At 48.5% G+C, this 12,250-nt stretch overlaps 1 protein-coding gene, 1 long non-coding RNA gene and 1 pseudogene across 2 annotated transcripts in view; 2 read left to right on the top strand and 1 right to left on the bottom strand.

The window, feature by feature from the left end:
* The window catches only part of LOC130265847 (zinc finger protein 208-like), a 282,407-nt gene that overhangs the window by 125,187 nt on the left and 144,970 nt on the right, over positions 1-12,250 (top strand). The window lies entirely within an intron of this gene.
* Positions 1-12,250, bottom strand: part of LOC130265850 (zinc finger protein 420-like) — an 87,651-nt pseudogene that overhangs the window by 72,307 nt on the left and 3,094 nt on the right.
* Positions 2,247-3,970, top strand: LOC130265863 (uncharacterized). Its single transcript, XR_008842686.1, has 5 exons — positions 2,247-2,499; positions 3,074-3,109; positions 3,234-3,272; positions 3,669-3,737; positions 3,830-3,970. It is a non-coding gene; the product is annotated as an uncharacterized LOC130265863 (long non-coding RNA).

Genomic DNA, 12,250 nt, shown 5'->3' with positions numbered 1-12,250 from the left:
TCCGCGATGTCCCAGGTGGCTCTCGACTCCGGCCGTATTCCCGGCTCCGGTCTTGGCCCTAGGTTCGCAGTCCTGCTTTTCTGGGATTCTCAGTCTGCTCGGTGCAGCTCTGGCTGGAACCCCCAGCACGGGCTGTACCCCGGTTACGATAGGCCTCTAGGGTCCGTCCCAGTTTTGCATGTTGTCAGCTCCGAGTTTTCCCGATGCTGTTCGTCGGTTAAAGATCGCTTAGGGCGATCCTGGTCCACTCGAGTAACAATCTCTCGGTGCAACCTCCATATGTTGCCGTGGAGAAAGATTACGGAGCAGCGAGAGAACACAGCAACAAGATGCTCTCTTGCTTGGTGCAGAAAAGAGCAAGAAAGAGCAATTTATTGAAGGAAGCCATTGCCTTAAAGAAGGCAGCTCGTGCAAAACAAAGTACAGACAAATTATTGGTCAGAGAAAGAGACACCTCTTCTCCCTGGCTTTCTCAGGGGCTTTGCAGGTGTTTATCGCTGTTATGGTTCTTTTTCTTGCGTTTACAATAAAGAAGGAGCCTCTAGCTTGGGAAAAATCCTACCTGAGGCTGAGAAAGTTTCATGGCCTGAGAAAAATACTTAGAACTTGAGAAAAAGGCCTGGCAGATTTTGCCTAGGCCTTCAACAGTGTGCACAGGTTCCCTGGCACCCCCCGTGTGTGGGAGCTGTGCAGAGAAGGACCCAGGTGCTCTGGGTGGGACTGGTTCAGCCTCAGGGCAGGGAACATTCCTGTCTGGACTCTGCTCTGGGGCTGGAAATGGGACTGGTGTGGGGCATGCAGGGAAAGGGAAATGGAGTGCTCTGGCTGTGGGAACAGCCACACCTGAGCAATTCCCCAAGCCTCAGCCTTGTCTTCAGGTGATCAGCATTTCCCAGTGTTCCCAGTGTCTCCAGTGACTGCAGACCCGAATCACCTGCCTGCCCTTGACTCAAAGTCCTTCCACATTCCTATTTGCCCTGATTCCTGATGCCCCAGGGAGAGTAGTCAGTGCCCACCGCTGTTTCCTCAAGGTGCCACAGCGGGAATAGCGGCAATTCTGCTCGGATCCAATGGGTTGTGGGATGGGGTCAGGTCTGGGCTGTCCCCCAGGGAAAGCGGTGGGAGGGAATGGGCAGAGGGCAATGGGGGAATCACAGCCATGGACAGCTCTCAGGAGCCACTTCTCAGGGGATTTTCACTTCTTGGATGCCCAAGATGTCAGAATGTCTTCCTGGTGCCTCAGGCTCTGGGCAAACAGGGCTTATCAGAGATGCTGGCTGGGGACCAACATCCTTCCCCTGCCTGGGCGCCTCTGTTTGCCCAATTTGATCCCAGTGGCTGCTCTAGGAGAAGTTCCCACTTCCCCATGTCCCTTGGGATGGGCACATCCTGCTCAGGGCCAGTGCAGGCCTGGGCACAGGCCAGGGTATTGAAGAGACCCTGTGTGGTGACAAGGGCCTTGGGGATCTGTGGGCAAGTCCCAGGCAGAGACAGTGCTGGAGTGGGAGCCTTGTTGGGAATGGGGTCCCTGGCACTCCCTGTGTGGGGCAGCTGTGCAGAGCGGGACCCAGGTGCTCTGGGAGGGTTTATTGGCTGCAGGTGTGAGGGGATGAGGGTCAGCCCCAGGGCAGGGGATATTCCCACCTGGACTCCACCCTGGGGCTGAAGATGGGACCAGTTTGGGCCATGCAGGGAAGGGGAAATAATGGGGTGGTGTGGGTGTGGGAAGTGCCCCACCTGAGCAATTTCCCAAGCTTCAGCCTTGTCTTCAGGTGGTCATCATTTCCCAGTTCTGCCCAGTGTCTCCAGTGCCTGGAGACCCAAATCACCTGGCTATTTCCCAGGTTCAGGACACTCCTGACCTGTCATGTGCCAGTTTTCCAAGATTCTGGAGTCTCTTTGTCCCAAGAAGAGGGGTCAGTCCATCTCCTTTTTCCCCATGGGGCAGGAGGGGGAACAGTGACAGTTCTGCTCAGGCAGTCTGGGTGAGTGGCTGGGGTCAGCTCTGGGATGTCTTGAAGGAAAAACCCTTGGAGAACAGTGGTACCAGGACATAGGGGGTGTTGCCCAAGGGGGCTGTTGGAAGATGGATTGTGTTGGAGTGGGGGTTGTCCCCACAGGGTCCTCAGGACCCATCAGGGTCCTGCCTTTGGATCCCTGTCTGCCTCCCTTGGCCTCCAGGTGCCTGGTCCCCTCCAGGGGCTGCCCCATGCAGGAAGCTGCAGGGATGCGGGCAGGGGGGCTGGATCCGTGCCACAGATGGGATGGACTCTGTGCCAGGGCCGGGCTTGTGGGCAGGACTGGGGGCTGTGCCAAGCCAGGCTTTGACCTGGGAGCTGCCAGGGAGGGTGCAGGGAGGAGTCCCAGCAGGGATAAAGGTGTTCCTGCTCTGCTGCAGCCTCAGCCAGTGCTGCCCAGAGCGAGAGGAAGATGAAGGTGGCTGTGCTCAGCGTGGCCCTGCTCTTCTCCATCCTGCTGTGCCCCCCGGCACAGGCCAAGGTGAGGCACCAGCCAAACGCTGTCCCCACACCCTGCCCTTTGTCACCTCCCACCCCACGCTCTGGGTCCCTTCAGAAATTCCCTTCCTGCTCCCTCTTCTGTGTCCTCTCCAGGGTCCCCTGATGCCTTCCACTGACCATTCCCGAGGCCTTTCCTTCCATGTCCCTCCTCAATCCTTTGCCTTTCTTCCTGGCTACTGCAGCAGGGTCCCCTTCAACAATTCCCTGACTCATCCCCCCTTCCCAAATCCTCTCTTGGTCCTGTTGCTTTTGTCCCCACCCATCCTCGTTCTTCTGTCCCCAACTGGCCCCTACCTTGGACTCCCATGTCCCTACCCTGCAATTCCTTTCTCCTCCCCAGTACCTTACATGGAGCCCCTTTCCAGCCCCTGCCCCGTCCCTTGGGCACTCCATTGACCCCAGTTCAGTATCTTTGGGTCTCTCCCCACCTCAAAGAGATTTCCTTGGAGGCCCTGAATTCCCAGCCCATCGTCCCCGCCCTGCTCCCTGCACCCCTGTGCCCCCACAGCCCCACAGCGTCCAATCCAGACCAAACTTTTCTTCTCCTTTCCCAGGCACTCCTGGAAGGAACTCAAGATGATCTGCGGAAGGTGAGTGGGGTGCTGGGATTGGAGGGCATCCCCTCTGGGAATTTGGGGGTAGTTGTGTCCCCCCATCCCTTGCTGGCACCGGAGCCATCCCAGTACCCAGCGAGGTCTCCTGGTCTCTCTGCAGATTGATTTAGACAATGTCGTGAAGCTGGAGACGCCTCTGGTGGGTACCACGAGTTCTGCCCGTGTCAGACCCTCCCTTTGCATGGCCAGCACACCTCAGACCATCCCATTTTATCCCAGCACAGCCCAGTGCACCCCTTCTGACACCCCAGACAACTCCTCCAACCCCACAGATCCTCCCCAGAGAGCCCCTTTCCCAGGCCCCTGTTGCATTCTCACCCCTGTCCCCCCAACACCCTCCTGGGTTACCCAGGACGCAGCCCCTGCTCCAGCTCTGCCTCTTGGCCAGGCCCCCAGTGCTCTTGGGCAGGGGCACAGCAGCTCCTGCCCCCCATTGCACCCTGCAGAACCCATCCCTGAGGACCCTGTGCTTTCCCCCACCTCCCAGTGCATCCCAGTGCCCCCAGTGTGTCTCTAATGCTGTGTTTGTCCCCAGCCCCCAGTTGTTGAAAAGCTGGAGGCTGTTCTGCGGCAGAAGCGCCTGGCTGCCTCTCTGGGTGCCTAGGTGAGCTGTGCCTACAGGGACAGGGGTGGGGACAGGGCCCCTCTCATACCCCAGTGGGCACCAGAGGCCACCTTCTGGGTTTTGATTTTTAGGATTGCAAGTTGTGGGGACATCGGTGTCCTGATCCCCTCTGGCAGCACGAGGAGATGATCATCCCTGGAGGATCCCCCTGAACCCTTTGAGCCCTGGGCCATTTCCCCTGAATAATCAATAAACCCTTTGAGCAAAGCTTTGCTCTGTGTCTGTGTTCATTTTACAAACAAAAATCCCCCAAATCTCCAAGAGGTTTCCCCCAGAGGTGTTGTCTTGTTCCTGTGTCCATCTGCACATCCCATCACTCTATCACAGTCTCCTCCACCCATCTCTGACCCTGCTGGCACCTCCCACATTGGCACTGAGCTCCTCACTCCCAAAGCCCAGCACCAGGAATGACCATGGTTGGGAGCTCGGACCAGGAGCACGCAGGCCAGAGATGAATAAGGAGCACCTGGCAGAGGCAGAGAGAATCCTCCATTCCAGGGGATTGTGGGGTGCAAGGGGGACACCTGTGTACCCTCCCATCCCCAGGGCTACAAACCAGCAAGGTGATGCCTCTGCTGCCTCAGCTCAATCACTTCCCTCAAGCCAAGTCTCCAGCTGCAGCACAACCTCTAGACTAGATTTTCCACAAGGAAGACAGAAGAAAGGAATTGCTTTTTCCCTCATCCCTCCCCCCTGTGCTGATTTTCTTGTCATCTCTTATCAAAACCAACAGAAAAGATCTGCAATGAGGTCTTTCAGAGAGTCGGTTCCTAAACAGGGCCAAAGGAAGGTTTTTTGCTAGGCCAAAAGTGAGAAACCTGGGAATTGGTCAGATAATTTAAAACATGATAATTTCTGAACATTGGAAATCCAGAGGCTACAAAACAGAGTATGCAGTTGCAATGGTCCATTATCCATTATCCTCCATCTTCCCACTGCTCACTTGTCACATCCCAGCTCTAGAGGAGCAGATAATGGAAAGCAGACCTGCAGGTTGTGGTGGAGGCTTAAACCCAGAGAGAAGAAGAAAGAGTGACACCAGGAAAGAAAAGAATTTCAGTTGTTTTCTTGATCATAACTCTTGGAACCCTGGATACTGAGAGTTTTAGATTTTCTATACTGACAGGCACTGACCCACAAGAAAATACAGCTTTTGACTGAGGCCATGAGCAAGGCTTCCAAAATTCAGTGATAGAACTGGGATCACTGGTGTGTAGTTTGAATAGAAGTGTGTAATATCACGCAGTGGAAAATCTGGAATTTAGGATTTTAAAATGTAGTAATATGTAGAAGGCAAGATGGAGGTTTTAGGGTGGAGGTTTCTTTCTTCTCCACCTTCTTCTTCATGGGTCTAAGTGGGATCTTGTTTAATTGGATAGGAAATTCCACATTGCAGGTCACAGGGAATTGGTTATTAGGTTAAAAGTAAAAATAATTTAGGTGTTTGTTCTTAATTGGACAGTTAGGCCTTAAAAGATCTTGTAAGGACAGAAAGACATCACAATATTTAGTTTGTTGGCTGGAAGTGCTGTAGAATTCACTGTAATATAGATAAGAACTAATAAACATCTGAGTCCAAACATGAAATATCGTCTCTTGAGCTTTTAATCCTGACTCTTGCAGAGGAGAAAAAAGAAGACAAAACATGATAATAACAACCACAGATAGCTCTGTACTCTGTGTGCAATGTCTAGATGATGAGCCATGTTGCTTGTTTTTAATGCCAAATCGCAGTACTTTGGAAATTGTTTCTGGATTAGAACAAACCACAGGTCAATAACTGATCCAGGTTGGTTCCTAAATCAGAAATCATTAAACCTCTACCAGGATGTGTTTCCCTGCAGTAGAGAAGGCAGTTTGATTCCTTTTATTCAGAGTTTCTCCTGAATTCATGACTTCAGATGAACTGGAAGTGTCCTGGCATCACAAAATGCGGCTGCAGTGACAAGGATCAGCCCCCCAAGTCACCATTAAATGCACTTAATCTACACCTCCAATGGTCCAGCAGCAATTCCTGCCGCTGCCCCTGCTCTGGGTCAGCCTGAGGGGCATTGCTCTGGTGTACAGGGCCGGCTCCTGCATGACACAGAGCTCGGAGCCGCTCTCTGTCCCACAGCTTCGGCATCTCTGGCACCGCTCCATTCCCACCCCGCCGCTGTTCTGTTCGGCATCTCCGGCACTGCTCCCAGGACAGCTGCCAGACCTGTTCCACCTGTTCCACCTATGTTCCACTGCAGCTCCACTGAATCACAGAATCACAGAATTTAGTTTGGAGAAGACATTAGAGATCATCCAGTCCAACGGATGACCTAACACCACCTTGTCACCAGACCATGGCACTGAGTGCCACTTCCAGTCTTCCTTAAGCAGCTCTAGGGACTGTGACTGTTGGATTCCAGAAACCTGTGACTTTTGAACTTTCTGTGCTTTCTGACACTGACCCTCAGCAGAACACTGCTTTTGACTTGAGGCCTTGGAGAAGGCTTCCAAATTTGAGTAATAGAGTTGGAGTCACACGTGTATTATTCGAATAAAAGTGTGTGATTTCACATGGTGAAGGTTTTGAATTTGGGATTTTTAGAATATAGTAATAAGTTTGGAACAAGATGGAAGGTTTTAGGTGTTGTGTCTTTTTGTCCTCTTCCTTCTCATGGCTTCAGGTCATAGTTTCTGGTTGAAGAGTTTGTGCTGCAGTGTGCGTCACAGGAGTTTGGTTACTGAGTCAAAAGTATAAATAATATAGGTGCTAGTCCTTTATTGAACTGTTTAGCTTTAAAAGACCTTGTAAGTAGCTCAATTCAGCTCCATTTTGCTGGCTTTTAGCTGGTAGCTAGACGTGTTGCAGAACTCTCTGTACGTTAGATAAGATTAGTAAAAAACCAAGCCTGAATACGAGAAAATTCATCTCCTTCATGGTTTTTAATCCTGACTCAGAGTAAAAGCAAAAGAAAATGAAAACAAACCACTAATTAGGTAGTGCAGTTACCCCGTTTACAAGAGACAGAAGAAGAGAAACTTTACTTCTGAACAGCTCACCCTTAGAAGTGCACCCCATTAGCCAAAGATTGAGCCCTCAAAAACAGTTGTGGGGAAAGCTGTATCTTGAGGGGATGGACTTTTACACAGTGATTTGATTTCTCTTCTCCTGGGCAACTGATTCGCTGTGACTTTGAAGCCATGACAAAAGAGACTCCTCTTCCTAAGTGAACTGGAAAAAAGACTATTTTAGAGATAGTAAACTGGCTGAATTGTTCCTGCTCATTGTCAGTGGGAAAGAAAAGAGGGTGTGGGGGGAGGAGAAGTATTCTGAAGGTTTGATTCTGATTCTTATTATTCTTTTAGTTCTGCTAATAAAATTCTCTCTTTAAAGATTGACCCTGCTTTGCCTTCCTCCTAATCCTATCTCACAGCAGGAAATGAGTAAATAATTCTAGCGGAAGATTTGGCCTGCACTAAACTCGTAGTGGCTAATACCTGACCTAGAGACCTTGCAGTTATAACTAATCCCAATTACAATTTTATAACTAGAATGTAAGTAATTATATAACTACCTTAATTATGTAACTTGACCAGTCTGGGCTATTGGGGATCAGGTTTAGGCCATCTGGGAAAGGCCAGCCATTGGCCAGTTAGCCAGGTGGCAACTAATTTAGCCAATCAGAGCTAACCACATGGACTTCAAGGCTATATAGGGAGAACAATCCTCAATAAAAGTTGTCTTTTGTCGCATGAACACTGAGGTTTTTGTCATAGCTTCTGTCTTGACTGTGATGAGTGGTGACCCCAACGTGACAGGCAACAGTCTGGCTGTGGGGATAGCAGTGGAGACGGAACCCCAGCAGAGGAAGGCGACCGGGAAGAACTGCCAGCAGCTGAGAGCTGTGGAAGTCCGGACCTTGTAAATAGAAGAACCTGCTGGGGACCCTTGTAAATAGAAGATTCTTACAAAAAGAAGCAGATGCTGGAGATATGGGAACGTGATTTTCCACAGAAGAAAGAGAAGAGGCTTAGAGCCATGGACTGGGCACAGCTGTGAGAGCCGCAGCACAGATGCCATGGGCAATGCCCATTGGGGAAGTGGTGGTCACAATTGGATGTTTCTGCCATTCCTTCCCAGTCAGGTTCACCTCAGCCTGCAGCAGAGTCAATTCCTGTGATCCACCCATCACAACGGCAATGGAAACAGGATCTGTCCCCACATGTTCCAATGGCATTAGGGTACACTGTGCACCAGAATCAACTAACACCTCGTATTTCTGTGCCTCTGATGTGCCAGGCCATCCAATCCACACCATCCAAAAGACTCAGTTTTTATTGTGCCTCTCCCTGGCTAGAGGAAGGTCCCCTCTAGCCCTGGTTATTATTTCTTTCCTGGGCATAGATACTAGAGGTTCCTTCAAGGGGATCTGACAGATAATCCTCCCTTCTGTAATACCCAGCATCTTGGTCATGGGAGGTTGAGGCTACCTTCACTTTAGTAGAACTCCCTCGGTTGGTGTTTCCCTCCCTGAGTTGACGCACCCGTGCTGCACGGACAGAAGTGGGTTTCCTATCCTGCCTTCTCATGTCTTCCCCATGCTCACACAGAAAGAACCGCAGGTCAGCTTGTGTGGTGTAGCCTCTCTCCCTAGCTGGGAGATGTTGGGCTCTGACTTTGGGGCTTGTGACTTGCACTGGTGCTGCACTAATCTTCCTCATCTCCTCCCTCATCTCCTCTTTAAACTTCTCTTTGAGTTCCTTAATCACAGCAGAGACATGAACCTGCATCGGTTCATTGATCATACTCTCATAAATTCTAAGCTTGTTGGCGACAGAACCCACCAACTCTTGGTTGTTATGATCATTAATTATTGCAATAAAAGTGGTGTTTTGAGATGGCCCCAGGTTTGCCAGATTCCACAATATCTGCCCTGTACACCTGACCTTGTTGGGTTCATTATCATGCTGTCTGTCCCGCCCAAAGAGTACCTCGAATACTGCCACTTCTGTCAGCTGTTGGATCCCTTCCTCACGGGTCTTCCAGCACATTCTATGATGGTACTCCTGCATTCTCTCTCTGTGGACAAACCTCTCTCTCACACTCATTAAAAGCTGCTCCCAGAGGGAAAGGAGGCCTGGCTCCCTTACAAATACCTGATCCACACTTGAGTCCTGGGTTAAAGGTCCCAAATTCCTGGCCTCAGTGCCATCCAGTTGCACACTTGTACCCATAATGTCCCAGACCCGAAGTAACCAAGTTGTAAAAGCCTCATGGAACCGTCGTGCAATGTCTTTTCGCAGATTAGAAAGATTTTCATAAGACAGGGACTCAGTGACAATCTCAACCTCTGGTTCTCCTGCTGTTTGTGACGGCCCTCCTTGCTGATCCTTATTATCTAGGTGCTTTGTTTTCATCTTGGACGTTTTAGTTTCCACAGGGGCGACTGCTGCTGGCTGTGAGTGCCCTTGCACTTCAGTTGGAACCTGGACAGATGCAACGTTTGTGGATTCCTCTGCAGCACTATCAGACTCTCCCTTTCTAGGGCAGGGGGAGGGTTTCTCACCAGCTGGGGAAAGGTACTCCTTCATCATCTGGCCGATCTCCTCACTAGAACCTCCACCTACTCTGGGTGGTTCATTTCTGAGGTGGGCTATGGGGCAGGGTCAGGCTCCGGGGCAGCATCCCTAATCTCTGGGGTGGGTATCAGAGTGGTTATCCAAGCCAATATCCCCTTATCTCTGAATGTGAAATAGAATAGGTTGAACAGGCATATCAGCAACACCAACCACTCTATGATATCATTAGCATTTAGAGGAGATTTGAACCCTTCAAAACTGGTGGGGTGGACCTATAAAACTAGGTAATGATTTGGGAGAAAATTGCCCCTCCTGTCACTTCCTTACAGTAAGTACCATTATTAAAGTAACCCCAAAAACATGCAGTTAGAGTGTGATAGCTCTGAATCCATGTACCCCTCTTCCAGAGGGAGTTAAAAATCCATGAATTCCTCACTTTATCATTCCACAAAATGAACTGGATAACAGCTACATTAGCCTTAGTTATAGCACCCATGTTTAGATAAGGGGCTGCAAATGGGAGATATAGCTGTGACGATGTGCAACCCGAAGCAGGGTAGGCTACACCACATGATGCCACCTAAGACAAAAACTTAGGTCACTCAAGAACCATTATTCTTTTTCAGCCTTTCCTCACAATGCCTTCAGGTGCCACCATTGGGCACCAAAATCTCTCCTGGTTTCAAAAAAGGACAGTTGTATGCTAGGGAAAGCAGGGCCTTCCCATGAAATGGAGAAAGTAAACCCCTCTCTCTGAATTAGTATAATTTTGAAATTAAGCAGCTCTCAGGCAAAGATATGTGGATAGGAATAACAGTTCTTTACTAGTATGTATAACTAGGCAAACAAAACAACTATGGAATTAACAACAAACAGAACAGTAACTCAGTTCCAGTCCTTCTCAGCCTCAGGCACTTTTCCCCTTTGGTGCAATTACTGTCACAGTGTGCAGCAAGTTCTAGCAGATTCCCACTGGACAGGGCAGATACGACGATCCTGCGCAGCTGCAGGAGTGCTGGGGGTGATGGTGGCCGTGTCCCATATGGGATGGGGATGGAGGAGAAGCAGGATGCTCAGAAAACAGCAAGCTGAAGCAGGAGGGCATCCAAGCAGGGGTGCATGGTCCAAAACAGAGAGGTAGCTCCTGGCTTTGGGATGGGGGGGTGGGTAGCAATGACCTTTTTCCTCCAAAGCCAAAAACGAGTGAGAGCCAACAACTGCCTCCCACTCTCTGTTACCTGTTTCTAATCTCATGGTGTTTCCCCTTTCCATCCCCTACCCTCCCAACGCCCTCCAAGAGAAACTCCCAAAAAAACAGGGAGGCCATTCCTCCAGTGCTAGCACCTAACCATCAGTGCTTTTTAGCACATCAATGGGAAAAAAATTTGAGGTTTAACAGCTGTCGCAGACACTTGGATGATGGTACAACGTTTTAGTGCTTGATAATAATTTAATTTTATATGTGTTATTAATTATGTCTGTTATCAGAAATGTTTGGGATTGTTGTATATGAATTATCCCCGACTGCTGTAAGTTTTTGGTTTTACTACATATATTGTTGTGTTTTTATGTTCCCTTCATGTTCATGGCAAGAGTCATGCATGCTGTTTTTAAACCAAATAATTAGTTCCCAAATATTTATATATTTACATTTTAAAAATAGCAATATTTATTAAAAAAAATATGTAAAGCTCCTCTATTGAATATACAATGTCAAAGTCTAAATAATTCAATAACTTAAAGAAAAGGTATGCATGTACTTTTACCATCAACAAGTTCAAAGTAATCACCTGTTTATTCAGCCAAACATCAACGGCCACCAAGAGAATGAGGCCCAGTCAGAAGAAAAAAAAGCTAATCACCATGCAGCCTTCGTGGTTCAGAACAAAAACATAAGTAGGACTGCCAAGATATAGCTGTGTCTGGAAATTTAGAGGCAAATTGCCGACAAAAGCCTTAGCGCATTATCATGGTATAATGCTCCTACTAACCTTCTTTGGTTATTCCCTGTTCCAGGATCCAAGAGCTCATTCACTGATGTCAAAGATCAACATTTCCAGCGAATGGACTATTTGGATTTTAAAACAATGGTCATTTATTTCCATTTCCCTAGAAGATATTAGACATTATTCTTTTGTTTTCTTGTGCTGTGAAACCTTGTGTCAATGACATGATATAATATTAAGTTTTGCTGATTGTAATTGGTCTTTTATGTGTCTTATCCCATATCTAATAGATAACCAGTGATAACCTCAATGAGATAACAAGATAACAACCTCACAAGAGAGAGCTAAGTAACTTGCTTGTTCCCATGTGAAAACAAACTTAAGCATGAAAACAATTAACACAATAAGCTATTCTCGTAAAAGAACCGTCTGCACCTGCAATAAACAAGAAATTTGTCTCATGAGAATCAGTGAACAAAATATGTAAACTAACCAAGAATAGAGAAATTTGACTGACAGTACCTTTTACTAACCAATGGAGTAGTTGGTAAGAAAACTATTAACCAAACAGAGTCACACAAGAGGTCTGTAAAAACTGTACAAAATAAGTTGTGTGAAGAAAGAATCGGCTTTTCCTGCATGAAGAAAATGGAGTCATGGCTGTTTTATTACAACAGCTGTAACCTGTAACTTCTAAACACTGAGCCTGTGATTAATAGCTATCCCCTAACAGCTCCTCAGGCATGAATGCTGCAGCTCCAGTGAGAAACCTCATCCCAAATTAGAAATATGATGTCTTCTGCCACCCTGTTTCCAATGTGCCCTCACAGATAGGGACAGGGAGTGTTTCTACAATTTTAATAATAAAGGAAAGGGCAGCTGTTGCAGTGCAAGCTGCTTGCAATAGGCAGCTGCCTTGGAAAACCGGCTTGGTACCATAGGCCCGCCCCTGGGCAGATTTCACACGATTGGATTACACCTCAGCTGCAG

The sequence above is a fragment of the Oenanthe melanoleuca genome, linkage group LGE22 (assembly GCF_029582105.1).
Source record: "Oenanthe melanoleuca isolate GR-GAL-2019-014 linkage group LGE22, OMel1.0, whole genome shotgun sequence".
Taxonomy (NCBI): Eukaryota; Metazoa; Chordata; class Aves; order Passeriformes; family Muscicapidae; genus Oenanthe; species Oenanthe melanoleuca.
Note: the sequence above shows the minus strand (reverse complement) of the source record. Positions and strands in the feature narration are given on the sequence as shown.